Source organism: Macrotis lagotis, chromosome 4, assembly GCF_037893015.1.
Source record: "Macrotis lagotis isolate mMagLag1 chromosome 4, bilby.v1.9.chrom.fasta, whole genome shotgun sequence".
Lineage (NCBI taxonomy): Eukaryota > Metazoa > Chordata > Mammalia > Peramelemorphia > Peramelidae > Macrotis > Macrotis lagotis.
The window spans coordinates 110,117,816-110,137,140 of NC_133661.1; positions in this window are offsets into that span (position 1 = coordinate 110,117,816).

Here is a 19,325-nt window from a genome sequence, read left to right on the forward strand (position 1 = left end):
TACTCTGAAACAAGCAGGCTTACGGAAAAAGAAAGGCCTTCTGAGACTGGGGGAGAGGCTATCAAATAGCCTGATGGAACAGTAGTTGGAGAATTGAACACTACCTTGGTCCGAAGTCCTTGGAAATGCAGGAACAGATGCATTGCCATCAGAAAGAGCCTCCCTTGAGAGGGAGGCACAGTCACCAGCAGCTCAATTGAGATGCTCCCTCTTCTGAAGGTGGCTGGAGACAGTGGAGTGATTTGTAGCCGGAAAGAATTGTGCCAAAAGAGCTGGCACGTTTCAGCCAAAGGGAGTCGATTAATTCCCAGTGTCCCACAGGAGGCTCTGAGATTTTCATCCTGCTCACGGTCCCCATCATCTCCCTCCTTCTGTGTCTTCTTGAAACAGGGTTACCAAATTGTAAGCCACCCTTCCTAAATATATACAAGTGTCTCTAGTCTTCTGGCATCTCAGAAACATCTCTATTGTATATGAATTAACATCATAAGAAAATAGTTTCCACTGAGCAGATTGAACATGTGTCTTTTCTGGTCCATGCCGGGATGGAAAATGTTTCTTTGATATACAAAACTAATTCCACTAATCCGCTCAGTTACACAAAATGTTATGAACATCTTTGGGACAATAGAAATACTTGCACTTTCCCCTTGGGACCAAATATTATTTTTTAAGATAACTGGATTTTTTAAAAGATAACTAGCCCAACAGTGGAGAATAAATAAGAGGGACAGGATTAATGATTTTTCTGTGTTTAGATTCATAATAGTCTGTGATCAGTGTTAAAGTTCTATGTTTTTAGTTTAGGTGGCAGCTTAAGGCCAGGGTTAGGAATGAATATGCAGTCACGATTAGAGATATCTGTTGTCATGCTTACATGTTCATCTATAACCAGAATTATGGGTTATTCTCTTCAGAGTTCAGTCTTAGGATCAGGATTAGGAACCAATCATGAACCAAAATTATGAATCACAAAGAATCAGTTATGACTAGTAAAACTGAGCTAATTGGTACATTCTAGGATGAACCTCATGACGCTTAACATCATTAAACCATTGCTTCAACCATAAAACTACCTTATGTGCAAAGTCATATATACATATATATATATATGTATGTATGTATATATATACATATATATACTATATATTTTTGTAACTCCATATTTAATACACAGCTCACAACATATCTGGAGTAATCTAAGTAGTCCTGCAAGACACAAGTCATCAAACTCCTAAATCCTAGTTCTGGAACTCATTGTATGACCTTAGGCAAGTCAGTAATTTCAGAGCTTAATTTTGTCAAGAGGTTGAACTGTCCTATATTTCTGTCTCATTTGCATCTCCTACCTTCTCTGATTTCCTTCAAGCCTCAGTTAAAACCCCCACAAGAAGTCTTTCCCTATCCTCCTTAACATTAGAGCGTTCCCTCTGTTAATTATATCTTTAATATTTTATACATACATCTTGCTTATACATATTCCCTTGCATATCTTTGCATAGCCTTCCCTTAAACTGGGAGCTCCTTGAGGGCAAAGACTACTTTTTGCCTTTCTTTGTATCCCCAGGACTTAGTGGGATACAGAGTAGGTACTTAAATGATTACTGACTTGAACAAAAATCTCATAAGATCCTTTCCATCTCTGTCTCACTGTCTGAGGTCTTTTTAACTCCCTTTTGGGAGGAAACACTATACTCTGAAGGTATATTGTTATGCTAGATCCCTAAACAGATTTCTTTTTTACTTCTTGCTTTTAAAAAGCATCTCATCCCACTTTGAATCCAAAATTCACTTCATGCTGGAGTTTGGTATTGTCTTGTTTAAAGAATATTTTGGGAAATATCTTGGATTCTGCCTTGTTGACCACCACACCACTATTAAAAGCTGTACCACTTCAAACCAGCCAGTCCCACCCTAGTGCTTTTATAAAACCATATATTATTTTTCTTTGCCTTTCCCACACTGTATAAAGTGGTTAATTTTATTATTATGTTTAGATGCATCTCTGTCTGAAAATTCTAGTATTCTATTCATCCTTATAAAAACTTGGCATAGGAATAACCTTTGAAAATGTTTTAAGAGCTTTAGTACATCCTGTCCTTTGTGCAACAAATATTTTTTAATCACCTCCTATGTAAAATGCACTGTACTAGCACAGAGTCCAGAAGATAAAATAATAAGCACACAAAAGTAAATAAGTCAAGGTCCCTGTCCTCAAGTATCTTATAGTTTGGTAAACAAAGAATTCCAATTTTATAAAATAAATTCATAAAAGTAATACAAAATGCTAGATGATCAGTCTCAGAGGTCTAGAAAGAACCTGCCTGAAGAAAGGAAAGGGAGGGAATTAGGATGTTCTTCATTATTGTGCATCTGAAAATTAGATTTTTAAACGAGTAAGAAGCTAGAGAATGATGACGTTCATCATTACTTGAATTTGAAAATAAAGAAAGGGGGAAAAAAAGGAAAGAAGGGGTGGGAGTGCCAGTAGGAAGAAAAAGCTATTTCTCCATTCACTAGCAGCTCACATGCATTGAAAGTCTATCTTGGTTGCTGGGCAACCGACAGAAAGCATTTCAGAGAGCAAGGGGCTAATTGGATTAATGAATTAATTGGACACTTCCCAGTTAGGTGACCACTTTATCCTAAACTATATCATCTTTTCTTCCCCTTCTATATCATGTGAGTATCTAAGTGACCAGTAATTCCTTGTCAGGGAGGCTTTAAACCTCTGTGCTTGACAAAAGGACTGTACTAAGTGAACTCAGTTCCCTACAGTTCTAGGATTCTATAATTCTAAGTTCTTGGAGATTTTCAAAACTGAATAGATATAAGGTTGTCATTATCATGGCAAAAAGTAAATCCCACTTCTGAAGCCCACAAGTTAACTTAATCCACTTTTCCACACTATCCTATGAGTTTGCCTAGTGACAGAGTCATGGCAATTAAGAAAATAATATCTCTATGTCCATCAAAGACATTTGGGGGTGAGTTCATATGAGAAATTGGAAGCTTGCCTTTTTTGTAAAATGTTGTTGCCTCTCCCTTTGTCTTTTCTGATAAATTCATTTAATTAGGAAAACTCTAATAAGGGCAAGAAGGATGGGTAAACTGACTATGAAATGTTGCAGGAAGCTGGAAAACTGTTTAAGCATATCACCTCAATGCCCTCATTCTTTCAGAGAGTAGCCAATCACAACCAGGATCTTATGAAGTCTGGGGGAAAAGGCTGGAAGGCACCAAGATGTGGGTTCTAGTCTTGCTTCCATGAGCAATTTGCTAGTTGACGTTAGCCAAGTCACTTCTGCTGTTTTTTTTAATAACCTCTGTCTTTTAATGCATGTGCTGTCGAATATTTCTGGATTCTTCCAAACTAGTACCCCTTTGCAATTACTTCTCTTCTCTTCTTTACCTGCTAGCATGCCTTTCTTGGCCCAGCTCTGAAAAACTCATTCCCACTAAGGAGATTAATTCATTGTCTTTTGGACTTTTAAAAAGGAGTTGAGGGACAGCTAGGTAGTGAAGTGGATGGAGCACTGACCCTGGAGTCAAGAGACCTGAGTTCAAATCTGATATCAGACACATAGTAATTGCCTAGCTGTAGGCCCCTGGGCAAATCACTTAACCCATTGTCTTAAATATTTTTTTTTTAAAAAGGAGTTTGGAAAGGGCAATATGTTAATGTTCAAATCATATCCACCTCATCTATACCGAGTCTTCACCATCCTCCTTGTCCTCCCTTCAGCAATGACCCCCAGAACTATCTTCATACCTCATATATTTATCCATAACATACTGCTTACTTGTACATGTCTTTTCTTGTCTACTCTAAACCAAAAGTTCCTTTAATATATAGTACTTCAATTATCATTGTATCCCCAACAGAACTTGCACATATCCTAACATACTGTGCACACAATAAAATACCTGTTGATTAAATTCATTGGTATGACTGATGCTAATTAGTCTTGTCTCCTGCCTGCAGTATATTAATACTAGGGTTTCCTCGCCAGATGTAGGTTAAACTAGATGACCTCCAAGTTCTCTTCCTAAGCGAATTCTATGCTTCTGTGATCTGCCTAGGGTCATACAACTAGTGAATATACAATTTAGAATTCAAAAATCAGGTTTTCTAATAGTAAGACAAACCTTTCCTAGTATAACAAATTTCCTTTTAGTATGATACTAAGTATAGATTGGTTGAATTTTCATTTGATTGAACCCAAATTGACTATCATAGGTTTTCAGACATCAATGGAATATTATGGGGCCAATTCCTGATACTTGAAAAAACACAGGATATGGGTAATCCCTTTCTCTTCATATGCATTGTCAACTTTGCATACAAATGCCCAGAACCCCATATATATTTATCACCTCACTGACACAATTTTCTATCAGTTCCCTCTGCTGCAAAAATATTTTTAAGATCAGTTTTGGCCTTTACCTCAAAACATGATCTCAGTTTTGCTCTAAGACTTGGTTGAGGATGGGGATGGACTGACCATGAACCTTTTTTGGTACCAGGTCTTTTTGTCAGAGAATGTGGGGTGTTTTGCATGATGTAATTGACTCCAGTTTCTCCCATCCAACCGTAAAAAATTCATAAGTGCCTAAAAAACAAAACAAAGCCAGGAGGGGAAAAGGCAATTTTAAAACGTATTCTGCTGCAGAGGCTGCTATTCCTGCAGGCATAGTAGATATTAATAATTCAACAAAATATTACAGTAATTACTATACTTTGCAATATCACAACAGTGCACTTTAGCACAACTCCTACAAATCTCCTTGCAACTGCCATTAATAAGTAAAATGCAATTCACCATATTAAATTTGTTGTTTAAAAGCTAAATATTTCATCGGAACTAATATATTTTAAATAATCAGCCAGGACCACTGAAATCCCCAGTCCTGCATTTCTCCCCCTTCAAATGAAATTACATCGTAAGCATTCAATCAGAAATTGAGTTCAACTGTAACATTTATATCCTGACTATTAAGACTCAAAAGTTTCTTTTGGATGAACCTGGAATATACTCAGCATTTGGGCATAGTCAGCACCTGATTAGGCTGCTATAGAGAGATGGTAGGAAGGAATGAGTAGGAAAGATTATCTATATTGGGCCCAGGTGATTGGCTAACTCTTCTAGCTTTCTCAGGGAAAGATCCCTGTGAATTTTAAGAATAGTAGATGGCAAGGGAATTGAATCTTAGAGGTGGGAGGTAGCACAGAGATCACTTAAGTCCAGATATGTCTTGGTACAAAGAGATTCAGAGGATCAAAGTGAATTATCCAAGTTTACACATTAAGTTAAGAGTAGAACCCAAAAGGATATAGGTTTTCTGAATCCTGGCCTGATGCTCTCACTTTTGCAGGAGTATGCTTCTATATGCCTCAGGCTAGCATTTCATATGTGTTAGTATTTATTCTAGATGACTCTTAAAGCTGCTCTCAAAACCAAGGTCTCAAATTACTAAGTACTACAGACATTCCTGGATGGGGAGAGGGAGGAGGGAGTAGAGTTTTGCATATCAAGGGGCTCCCTCATATTGAATGTAATCTCTCCTCCTCCAGAAGATCAGGTATGCCAGTATCCCAGTCAAGACTCAGGTAATGTAAACTCCTCTGTGTGTTTGTGTGTGTGTGTGTGTGTGTGTGTGTGTGTACCTGAGTTTGGACAAGGAGTGAGAGGAGAGAAAAATACAATTCACTTTTCCATCTATCTGGCTAGAACCTAAAAGAAACCATCTCTTCCAAGAAGTCTTCCCTAATAACTACACCTATTATAATCACTTCTTTTCTTAAGTGTTGTTAAGATTTTAATGGCCACATAATATATTTCATGTTGGGTTATCCTTACTTTTATCACCTAACAACATTAAACTTAAAACTCTATCACGGGGCGGCTAGGTGGCACAGTGGATAAAGCACTGGCCCTGGAGTCAGGAGTACCTGGGTTCAAATCCAGTCGCAAACACTTAATAATTACCTAGCTATGTGGCCTTGGGCAAGCCACTTAACCCATTTGCCTTACAGAAAAGAAAACCTAAAAAAAAAAGCTCTATTACAAAACTGACAGGTGACATAATGGATACAAGTTTAGATAGGGGTCAAATTTTTCCTCAGACACTTACTAGCTGTGAAATACCCTAGGCAAACACTTAACTCTTTTAGCCTCAGTTTTCTTATCTGTAAAATGGAAATAAGAGCACCTATCTCACAAGTCTGTTATGAAGATCCAATGAGATAATATATGTAAAGCATTTTTCAAATCTTAAAATACCACGTTAGCGATTATTATGTGTATTGCATTTTATCAGATCATAAGCTTCTTAAGGGCAGTCTCTATCATTTTATTTTGTTATTTTCTCCAGGGTCTAGCTTAGTATCTTTTCCTTAGTAAGCATTTTATATAGTAAAAGGATGAGTAAATATAATTGTGTACTGATCTTATTGTTCCATACTTTCTAAGTTTTTCAAAAGAATATAATTTTGAGAGTGAGGATGATAATCTCCCAACTCCCCCCAATCCAAGAATCATGCACAGATATCTGAGTGAATAGTAAGTGTTGAACTGAATTTAATGAGATGAGATAGGGACACTGAAATTCAATACTACAATGGAAAACTAAAAGAAATCATCCACATCATGCTAATATCTGAGAATCTGAATTATCTAGTATGAAATGAAGTGGATCATTGTTTCAAATTTAGGCCTTTGTAACTAGTACCTCAATATTATTTATCTCAAATGCACTCAGATCAGTCCTGGGAGAAAAGGTAAAATGCAGTGCTACCCTCAGGGAAAAAGGGGAAAAAAAAAAGACAGGGAGCTGTCCGAGGTTCTGGAGCATCTATTTATTTTTATCTGCTGCAGAGGTTAAAAAAATACCTATCTTAATCCAGAAACTTCATGTATGTTTATGTGTGTGCTATACATACATATATATGTATAAACATGCATACATAAATGTTTATGTACACACACACACACTCTCCTATTCACTTTTCAATTTACAAGATAGATTCATTTCCATGATCTTAAGAATCACTAGGAAGATTTTATCGGGTAGGCTTGTGGTGAGGAAAAAAGCATTCTGGGTATGAAGTCAGAATTATACAATCTCAGAGTTGGAAAGGACCTCAAAAGTCATTTAGTCTGACCTAGAGTTGACCAAAAAATCCCTCTTACAATATAAATAACCAATGGTTATCTAGGTCCTTTGTTTAAAAAATATCTAATGAGGGAGGGGACCCACTATCACTTCAAAGCATAGCACATTCTATTTTAAGATAGTATTGTCAAAAATTTCCATCATAAGAAGTTTCAATTTCTACTCATTGCTCAGTTTTTATCCTCTGGGGCCAAGCATAGCAAGTCTATTCCCTATAGCATATAATATTCAAATAGCTGAAAACAGTTTCATGTTTCCCCTAAGACTATATTCTCTAAGCTAAAGACTCACCACCTCACCTCAGTTTTATCTAGTAATAATCACTGTCCCTTAGGCAAGCCTGATATTGTACTTCCTAAAAATATGGAACCCAGAACTAAGTCTGATGTTCCAATTTTTGTCTGACCAGGGCAGAGTTTATCATAACTATATTATATTCTCTCTTATTCTTATGTGATGGCAGAGATTTATGCATACAATAAAACACATAACTCCATAACATGTTTCACAAACACCATTCTCTTTTGAAAATAACCAAGTGCCATCCTCCTTTTATCATTATTATTTTATTCTGTTTATTTTTCTTCTTTTCCCAAGGCAACACTCCCTCTAGTGTTTGTGTCAAGGATCTGAAGCTTCACACTCCATGCATACTCCCTCCCTACTGGAGCAAAACTTGAGCTTTGGGCTAAAGGGGGTTGTGTCTTACTCCAAAGCTAATTAGCCAGTATGGCAGGTATCCTCCCTTTCAGTAGGCTAAATATATTCTGCAGATTGTTCTGGATGCCAGCCCTATTTCATATTTAAGTATTAAGGGAAAACTCAGAGAAAATGAATAAAGGCAAAAATAGTTTCTTTGGGGCCTATCCTATTATCTCTACAGTCTTCTGCTGACAACTATACACTATCCTTGTCAAAGGAGCCTGAAAATCAATTTTTATTTATTTGTTTCTTTTCTTTAAAAATATCATCATTCACCTACATAAAAAAACCTTTCTCTGATGAGCTACAATGAGGAATACCCAAAGCAAGATGGACAACCTGGATTTCCTCCCAATCTTTCAGTTTTCCTTTCCAGCAAAATTTAAAGAGCAAAGTAAAGTTAAATGCATTCTATTTCAGATTTTTTAGAAATAGACTGTTAGCTCCATGAGGATTAGAAGTATGTTTTATCATGCTTCTACATCTCCCCATAGGGTCTAGAAAAATGTTGGGCACATGATTTGTGCCAGATTGAATAAGAAATGGAATGAATATAAACTCTTAGTTGACAAGAAAAAAAATAGATGAATAGTTTAGAGGGAGGGAGTCAGGAGACTCAATTGTGTCACTGACAAGTCATGTGAAACCTAGGCAAGTCACCTTCACTTTCTAGGCATCAGTTACCTTTTCCATCAAATGAAATTATTTCTGAGATCCCATTCATCTCTAATGTTCATTTAATCTGTTCTTGTTCTTAATCAATTCTTTATACTTACTTGTATATGAAGGTTTTCCTTTCACTTCACAAATTTTAATTCCATGACATCAGTCAACCAATCAGCCGGGGCTGCAGAAATTGGCACCTCTAAAATTTTAATCTCCTAGTTTCCCATTTCTCTTGTCTTTTCAGTTCTTTCCTTGGGCTAATTTTTTTAAATCCTTGCAGTATGAAGCAAAGGACCAAGGTTTACTAAATCAGGTTCAATTAGTACCTTGAGTCATATGAATCTGACTCCACGCAGATATTCCTATAATTTTCATCCCATAATCCTATTCCTCAATAAGGGTTCATAGATAAACCCTTTAGTAAGAATCTCTATTACTCAGAAATCATTACTCAGACATAATTTTTTCCAAATTTACTATTGACATTTAGTTACGTACTATGAGGAACATTACCATAAATAATTAAACCCAAACTTCACTTATCAAAATAAATGAGCAAAACACTCATGATGCAACCAGCCCTGATTCACTCAATTCTTCAAGAAGCAAGGTGACTCACACAAGGCCCACATTAGCAGCAGTGAGCAAGCTAACAAGATTTTAATTTATTAAATATGAAGATTTAAGCACAGGAGTGAAAAGGCAGAGCAGTCCAAAGAACAAAATTTGGAAATTTCAATTAAAAATGTGGTATAGGGGTAGCTAAGTGGTGCAATGGATTTGGCATCAGCCCTGGAGTCAGGAGGACCTGAGTTCAAATTTGACCTCAGATACTTAATTACCTAGCTGTGTGACCTTGGGCGAGTCACTTAACCCACTGCCTTGCCAAAAAAAAAGAATGTAGTATAACCTCCCTTGAAGAACTTGAAAATACCCTTTCTACATCTCAGTTTTTGCCAAGTCTTTGAAAAGCATTTAGCCTCATGATTTTGAAAGCATTACTTTTCACCTTGAAAAGAGAGAGACCCTCCGAGAAAGAAAAGAATATAGAAAAATAGGGATTGGCTGAGTTCAAAAGGAGAAAAGAAGAGGAAGAGAGTGTAGAAGAGATAAGTACTGAAAGTAAAGTATGAATGTAGACTATTCCTGTGGGCCACAAGAACCTCTCCAGGCTTAAGTTGCCTCCCTTACAAATGGAACTGAGCTGGATATTTGTCCTATTTTACTTCAGTATCCAACCACTGAGAAAGGTAATGATATGGCAGTGATTTAATATCTTTTCTCTCTCTGTCATCAAAGTTACTACTGCTTGTCTCAGTAGAAAAAAAATAAATAAAATAATAAGCCTGATAGTCTAAATTTTCCTGGAGCAGAAATAACATGTGTAGTGGAGAGGGTTCTGCACTTTGAGCCACATAGTCCTGAGGTCAAGGCCTTGCTTTGATTATTGATTTTTGACTGTTATTGCCATGGTGGTAAAGAAATCTCTCAACTACTCTGGATTTTAGTTCTCTTATCTTTAAAAAAGGGATGCAAGTGTAAACTACTTCCACTATCTATCTCAGAGGGTTATAGGTAAGAAGGGAGCTATATAAAGTACAATTTTAAAAAGTCATCTATAATCTCCTTGAGGACCATGACCTCTTTATTCCTTCCACTATAATCACACATGTTGATGAAAAAACCTTATAATTAAATGTAATTAAACAATATTTTTACAAGGCAGTGGTGTTAAGTGACTCACCCAAGGTCACACAGCTAGGTAATTATTATGTGTTTGAGACCACATTTGAACTCAGGTCCTTCTGACTCCAGGGCAGGTGCTCTATGCATTGTGCCACCTAACTGCCCCCTCAACAATTTATTGAGGGATTGTTCATCATGTGAAGCAGTGAGGGAAATAAGTATCATCTAATACTGTATAATTCTTGTCCTCAAAATTTTAAGGAGCATATGACAGTATATAATCAAGTGTTAAACAGAACATAATGGTGGTCATATCCAATGTACTAGGACTAGAAATAGATTGCCCACTCTTTATCTGGTATTGTTCTTCAAACCATACTGTCTGTTGATTAATGCAATAAGCAGAACATAATTGATCCATAATGCCACATACTACTTGTTTTTTCTCTCTTTTTAAGGTTTTATTGATGTGTTTTGTTTTTACCTTTAAACATTTCCAGATTTCCCCCACTTTGTAAAAGGACATTTATAGAAAGTGAAACAAAAAAGTAAAATTAACAGGATGATGACTTCATCTGAAGGTGCATTAAACATTCTGCATGTTTAGCACCTCATTCACCCTTCTATTTTTAATAGTTTTTAATTGATGGAAATCTATGTCTTCTCCCTCCTGTAACTGGACTCTATTGAAAAAGAGACAAAAGACAAACAAATTTTTTTAGGTAGAAAAATACATAGTCAAGCAAAACAAATTCCTTTATTTACTGTACATAGTCAAGCAAAACAAATTCCTTTATTTGCTGTATTCAAAAATATTTATGTCTCATTCTACATCCTAAATCTATCATCTCTCTATCAGGAGGTAAATTGTATGCTTCATCATCAGTCCTCTGGAATCATGAATCACTGTATAGATCATAGTTCTATTTTTATTAACCATTTTTTTATTTTAAATTTCCATTTCAAGACAGCCTAGCTTTTCTTTGTTTCTTTGCAGATTTTCTTTTGTTCTCTGCTGTGCACTTTTTACTTTATTTCCCCATCTGTCCCCCCCAGCCCCACCCAAGAAGGTTACAATTACTATATATGTATATATAGAGAGAAATATTTACAATATATATATATACATAAACATGTATATATATATATATGTATATATATATATATATATATGTAAGATCCTGCTATGCTTATTTTCATTTGTTTCTCTGAGGTGGATAGCATCTTCCTTCATAAGTGCAAGTCTTTCCATGTTTTTCTAAATTAACCAGCAGATCATTTCCTATACCAGAACAGATATTTCAAATGAATCACATCTTATCTGAGAGATTGTCAAAAGTTTTTTCCCCCAGTTTTCTGCATTCCTTTTATTCTTGGCTTTACAGATTTTATTTATTCAAGAAAATATTAAAGAAATGAAAACTATCCATTTTACACTTCATCAATACTCTCATTTCATAGTCTGATACTACTGAATCTGCTTCTTTTACATCATTTTTCCCTGGTTTCTTTGAAATTCCTAATTTTTTCATTCTTCCAAATGAACTTTGTTGTTATTTTTTTTTATAACTCAGTAAGGTTTTATTGGTAATTTAATTGCGATGGCATCAAATAAATAAATCAATTAGGTAAAACTGTCATTAATTGGTTTTACCTACCAAGGAACACTAAATATTACTTCAAATATTTAGATCTGATTTTATTTATGTTTATGTTCATATAGTCTCTATGTCTGTTTTAGCAGGGATGTTCTATGATGTCTAGTCATTTCAAATGGTCTAAAACAATATAGAACAATATTGCTGGCACATTGTAGTTTCCCTATTTTTCTCTTTTGATTAAATCTATTTTAGTTTAATTTTGAGATCATGATCACTACCCTTTTTATATAATAAATTCTACTTTTGTCTTTTATTTTATCTTTCATTTTTATTGCGTTTTCTGAAAAGTAGCATATTGTTGAATTCAAATTTTTAATCTGTCATCCATTTATGTTTTGTGGGTAAATTTATCCCATTCACATTCTAAGCTGTAATTGCTTGGTTTGTATTTTCCTCTTTCTTATTTTTTCTCACTATCCTCACCCTATTTACCCTTTTCCCTCTTCACTCCCCTACTTTACTTCTGCCAGCTACTTTGCCCTTTCATTCTTTAACCAACCCACCCCTCTTAAGACTCTCTTCCCCACCCTACCTCTGTGTCCTCTTATTTCTCTCTGAATTTAGAAGACTTTTATGCCCTTCTAGATATTTATGTTATTGCCTCTAACCCATTCCCAATGAGAGTAAGGTGTCAGCATTACTTGCCCTCCCCCACTACCTTCACTACCTTCTTCTGTATCAATTTTTTTTTAATTTTATGCTTCATTTTATGAGATAATTACTCTTTTTTATCTTTTCCTATGCAGTTTTAATTTTTTAGAGTCACCCATCATTCTCAGCTCAGCCCAAGTCCTTCTTTCAAACTATCAAAATAATGATGACAGTCATAAAAGAACTGATAATATTTTCACATAAAAGAAGAAAACATTTAATCCCTTTGCATTGATCTTTAATATTTACATTATATTTCTCCTGTATGTCATATGTCAAATTTTCCCTTAAGTTCTGCTGTTTTTTTCCTAATGAACTTAAATGTCCATTTTTTTTTATTCAGGATTATACTTAACTTTGCTGGATAAGTTATCTTTGCTCATAGCCCAGCTCTTTTGTTCTACAAAATATACTATTTCAAGACGAACAGTCTTTCAATATAATAGCTGTGAGGTCTTGTTTAATCTTTATTGTAGCTTCATGATATTTAAATTGGAGTTTTTGTTGTTGCTGCCAATATTTTCTCCACCACCTTACTATTAAATCCCTATAACTTTTCTTCCTTGCATCTCTTTCAGCTGGTGATTGATCTTTTTTTCCATATCTGCTTTGCCTACTTGTTCTAGAACTTCAGGGTAATTTTCCTTGATAATTTCATGTAATATTATATCAAGATTTTTAATAGAAATTTTCAGGTAGTCCTACTATTAATTTCTCCTTGCTCTGTTCTCCAGATCAGTTGCTTTTTCTGATGAGTTGTTTCACATTTTCTTCTATTTTTTCATTCTTCTGGTTTTGGTTTTTTTTTTCTTGGTATCTTAGAATACCATTAACTTTACTTTTACCAATTCTAGTTTTCTTTTTTTTAGTTTTTTTTTTTTTGTAAGGCAATGGGGTTAAGTGGCTTGCCCAAGGCCACATGGCTAGGTAATTATTAAGTGTCTGAGGCCAGATTTGAACTCAGGTACTCCTGATTCCAGGGCTGATGCTCTATCCACTATGCCACCTAGCCACCCCCCCAATTCTAGTTTTCAAGGAAATATTTTCTTCCTTAAGTTTTTGATTTTCTATTTCAAATTGGTTGGTTGTAATTTTATAATGTTATCAATTTTCTTGGCTTGCTCTACTTTTTTTCTAATCCCCCCCCAATCTCTCTTACTTGATTTTTTAAAGTCCTTTTTAAGTTTCTCCAAGAACTCTTTTTGTACTTGGGGACATTTATCATTTCTTATTGAAGAAGGAATAACTTTTTGAACTCCATTGTTTTCTTTTGAATATGAACCCAGATCTTCTCTATTCCCATAGTAGTTATCTATGGTTGGGTTCTTTCTCCTTTTCTTATTCATTTTTTGATTTATTTTATTTTTAGCAGCTATCAGTGTAATCAGGTTTTAGTCCCAAGGTATAGGGAAAGGTGCTCCAAGGCTCAGGTCCTTCTCACTGTATTTTCTGAGGTCTGTCCCAGGGCTCAACCTTTTCTCCATTCCTAAGCCACGGTTAGGGCCCCCAAAAGATTTTGCTCCCTGGGGGTCAATACAGTGGCTCCAAACTATAGCTGTTCTCTCTGCCCTAGAATTAAAACCAAGGTCTCTGATCTCCTTCAAGTTCCCACAGCCAACAGGGTCCCCACTCCTCTTCTACTTCCCTTACAAAGCTATGTGCAAGCTGTTCCCCAACAGCAGCAACCCAGCCCAGGATGCATCTGGTCAGCACAGTTATTCTTGGTATCCCTAGACAGTGGAAGGTCCTTTACTCTTCTCCTATTCATCAGTTAGAACCCCATACTGTAGATGAAAGTTTCAAAGACTGAAGTTACCTCTCAACCCCAACTGCCCTCAGTTATTGTTTGATTCCACAGAATTGATTTGGACATGTTTATACTTCATTCAGGTTGAATGTCTACCCCTGGAGTTCAGGTCTTTCCTGGGGGCTTCTCAAGTTACCTCAAGATAACAATTGCTTTACCTTCACTTTTATTTATTTCCCCTGGTCTCTGTTCCCTCTGAGGCAATGCTCTCTTTTTTTTGTTGAGGAAAGTTGGAAGCCAAAAGTTTTATGACCTTTTCTACCATCTTCTCAGAATCCTCTCCTGACCATAATTCTTACAACTTGAACCAACTCCAGTAACAGGAGAGGAGAACTTTGGTGTCAATGGTGAAGGAAAAGGAATTAGTCAAAACCCTAACTCAAGGAAAAGGAGAATCTTGTCCAAAGATTGACTTCCTGGAACAAATGAAATGTTTTCAATTTGATTTGATCCCCAAAGCAGGAGAAACCTAGAACTCATTTGAAGCCTCAGAAAAAAAAAATAAGAAGAATGGCATTTATGATGCCAGGGATGAGTGGCAAATATGCTACTTGTTATGAAAAGTCAGACCTACATGTTAGAAAAATCATTCTGGCAAGTTAAGTAAAGGATAGAGTGAAATGGGGAAGAGGGCTAAAGTAAGAAGACCAGTTAGAAGTCTACTACAGAAATCCATTTAAACAGATACTATATTAGGGTAGTAGCTACATGATTGGAGAGGAGATAAAGATGATAGACAGATCGCTAGACAGACTGATTGATGAGACAGACAGACAGATAGAAAGATAGACATGATAAATATAATCTCATGAATGTAGAAATATAAGATTTGGCAGCTGACTGGTTATGTACAGCAGTGCTGTGAAACTCTAATAGAAACTGGAGCCACTAAGCCATAGATAATGATCTTGGTGGACTCCATAGTGACTTAGAAAATTACATATTAATATTAACTGATTTATTGTATTTTTATTTATTTTATTAAGTATTTCCCAATTATATTTTAATCTGGTTCACACTTCATCTGGGAAAGAGTGATGGTGGGGTTTATGGTTAACATTTCTGGTATAGGCAAAGTAAAAATAAAGAGGAATCCAAGATAACTCTGAGGCTGTGATACTGGATGAATGGGAGGAGGATACTGCCCTCAACAGTAATAAGGCTGTTTGGAAAAATAGAGCATTTGGGGGAAAAAGATGAGTTGTTTTGAACAGGATAAAATGTGAATACGACAAACAGTCTGAAATATACAAAAAGTAAGTAGTGATTTGAAACTAAAGATCTGGAAGGAAATTAAGCCTGTATAGCTACAGTATGTGAATATTATATATATATATATATATATATATATATATATATATATATATATATATACTGAATCCATAAAAACTAATAAGATCACCAAGTAAAATAATATAGAGGTAGAAGAGAAGAGTATTCAGAATAGAATCTTCGGAGAGACTTACACTTTGTGGTCATGAACCAGCAAAAGGAAAGCAAGAAGAGCCAGAGAAAGACAGTGTATCCAGAAGGTGATCAATAAAACCAAAGATTGCAGAAAACTTAAGAATGATGAAGTTTGAGAGGAGAGCATTAAATTTGGCAATTAAGAGACTACTGTTACCTTTAGAGGGAGCAGTTTCAGATTAATAATGATGTCAGCAGTCAGATTTCAGAAAATCAAGTTTTCCTAATAGGTTTATCTTCTCTGATTAAAGGAATTCATTCATTCTATGAAAAAAAAATACTTAACGAGGACCTTCCCAGTATTTAGCACCATGCCTAGAATATAGAAGGTACTTAATCAATGTTTTTTGACTTGACCTACTATGTTCAAAGGATGTAGCATTCAACAAATACTTTAGTAAAGGCCCTAAACAATTGAATCACCTCCAATCTGTGACCAGTGTGGTTGATGCAACTTGGAGAATTTAGACAGTATTTGACATTAAAGTAAGGGCTTAATAAGTGTGACTTCATGAGTGATTTATTTCTGCAGTTTGAAGGAAGTAGAGAAGTATATCTTGGAAAAGAGATTTGTGGAATACATTGTCATTGGAATTAGCTAGGTGACACTGATCCTAGAATAAATACCTGAATTCAAATCCAGCCTCACACCCTTAATGGCTGTATGACCCTGGGCATTTTACCTATCTTCCATTTGCCTCAGTAACTTAATCCGTAAAATGAGGATTTTTTTTACCATTTTTTTTAGGTTTTTTTTTTTTTGCAAGGCAGACGGGATTAAGTGGCTTGCCCAAGGCCACACAGCTAGGTAATTATTAAGTGTCTGAGACCGGATTTGAACCCAGGTACTCCTGACTCCAAGGCCGGTGCTTTATCCACTAGCCACCTAGCTGCCCCAAAATGAGGATATTAATAGCACCTATTTCCCAGGGATGACATGAAGCAGTAGGCACACAGTAAACAATATGTAAATGTTAGTTATTGTTACTATTTTTATCATCATCATCACAGTCTTCATATATTCAAAGGACTATAGGACCTGGATTAAATTTATTCTTTTTGGCCCCAGCAATCTGAAATAGGAAATATTCCATAATGGTTTCAGAGAAGTAGGTTCTGGCTCAGTATAAGGAAGAGCTTTTTAATAAGTAGAGCTGTCCAACTTAAAGGGGAAAGCCAAAAAAAGAATGAGTGACCTTATGTGATAGTAAGTCCTCTGTTACTGGTAATTTTCAATCAACCACTGACTGACCAGAAGAAAGCTGTATTAGATATTAATCTATCATCCATGACCTCAAAGATACCTTCCAACTCTTAGATTCTATGACTGAGTACTCAATATACACAAGACTTCCCTCAAACCTGTAAGCATAAGGCAGTCTCATTTGCTGCCACTTCTCAATTTCCATGTGAAAACAGGATAGTACAATAATGTTAATTAAAATCATCCAGAAATCTTTCATTGGTCATACATTTCAAATTTTCCTTCAACCAGACCTTTTGCAAAAACTGATGAAAAAACATTTGAAGAACCCTTGCCTGTGCACCCTTTAAGAGAACTTCAAATAAATAGAAAATCAGCAGGTAAAATAGGAACTGAATCCTCAGCTTACTTTCCTGGTCCTTGTTCATCCTTAGATAAGCTGCTTACCTTAGATAGTTTTCCCCACACAGAATATTTGTTGTTTTTTTTTTCATTCTTTTCTGGAATGAAGCTGATCTCACAGATTAATGAGCACCAGAATAACTCTGGTCATTTTAACTAATGTTTGAAGTCCCAAGAAAATAGCCCTTCAGCTTCTTCTTTCCCTCCCTACCTCTAGCCTTCACTTAACCCAACAATGTTGGAAAGACCATTTTCTAATCACCTTCCTTTGCCAGCAATGTAGCTGATTCCAGCTATTCCATTTCTGCAACCATTAGCAAGGACTCCCACTTAAAGTAGTTTGCAACTTCTATTTGCATTAAAATTGCTGTAGAAATCAAGGAGGAAATATTATTCTTGTTTTCAAATTAAGCCAATACATTGGGTAAAACTGACAGCCCTGAGGACATACTAGCTTTGACCAACTCCCCACCCCCTTAACTCCCCCACCCCAGTTCCCCTCACTTTCTGCCTGACCAGAGGGAAGACAACTATCAGGAGCAATTAGTGATGCAATATCCCACTTTATTTCCCAGAGACATCTTAGCTGAAATGGCTCCGCTTGTAATATTAATTAAAAACAGATTTTTTTTGGCAAACTCTTGAAGAATGGTTTCTGTGGCAGGCAGGCTTCATTATTAAGTCTCCAAGAAGGAAAATGCATTAAGATATTGTGACATCAGTACTGTGCACAGGGGCGAGGAGGGCTGGATAATCCAGCCAAAAGCTATTTGAAAAATCTGTTTGGGAGTTGCAATTAGAATATTCACCCAGTGAATACAATTAATCTGATCAAACTTGTCACTATTTTGCACATTAGAAGTAAATATTTTAGAGCACAGTCCAGCTGAATTAGTTCAGTGTGTGAGACTAGGAGCAACTGTATCTCCTCTACCTTCCTAAGAGACTACTCCCAGGAGGAACTGAGGCCTGACAGAAACTTGTAATTATCAATATCTTTTTTATTTTGACCACTAAGGTGCAATTGTCAGTGTCTTAATTGAAAGCTGTGTACAGTACTGTGCAATGGGAAATGAACTATCATTGAGGTGAGAGTCAATGATTATAGAAAAATATGGCAATCTCACCAGAGGGCTGGAGGGATAGAAGGAGGAAAGAACAAGCATGCTAGGGATGTTTTTAGGAAGAAAAATAAAGGTGAAGGCCAAGCTTGCCTTCATAGCTTCCCATTCTCTAGTCACTTGCTAACCCATAGAGCAGGAAGATGCCAGTTGGAAGAAAAGAGGAAAATGTGAATTTTTGGTTTCCATATGAGTTCTACAGACATATCCTTAGTCCACAAAGCTAATATGATTCTCTCTCTCTGTCTCTCTCTCTCTCTCTCTCTCTCTCTCTCTCTCTCTCTCTCTCTCTCTCTCACACACACACACACACACACACTTCATCACTTCATTCCTCCTTCCTCCTTTTTCCCTCCTTTCTTCCCTTCCTCTTCTTCCTCTCCTCTTGCCTCTTTCCCCTCTATCTCTCTTCTTTTTCCCTTTCTCTCCCACTTCCCTCTAGAAGAGTAGATTAATAATGGATTTTTTTAAATAAGACCCAAGTCCAAAGGCCATTCCCCTTCAAATGCCAACCTTTCCCGTTCCTCCTTTCTCCTGCCACCCCCAAATGGAGGCCAACCCTGAATAATGGAAGCAGAGGCTCCCTCTCCTGGGGTTTTGAGGTTCCCTCTCCAGCATAACTAGCTCCAGTGATCTACAGCAATGATTCAGCAGTGATCCTCCTTTCTATTCTCTGTTGCCCCCCCCCTCTCTCTCTCTCTTCCACTCAGAGACCATTCACACTGATGTTTCTACAATGGAACCTAAAATGCCCACCTTACAGATGGGAAGTCAAATCAGTG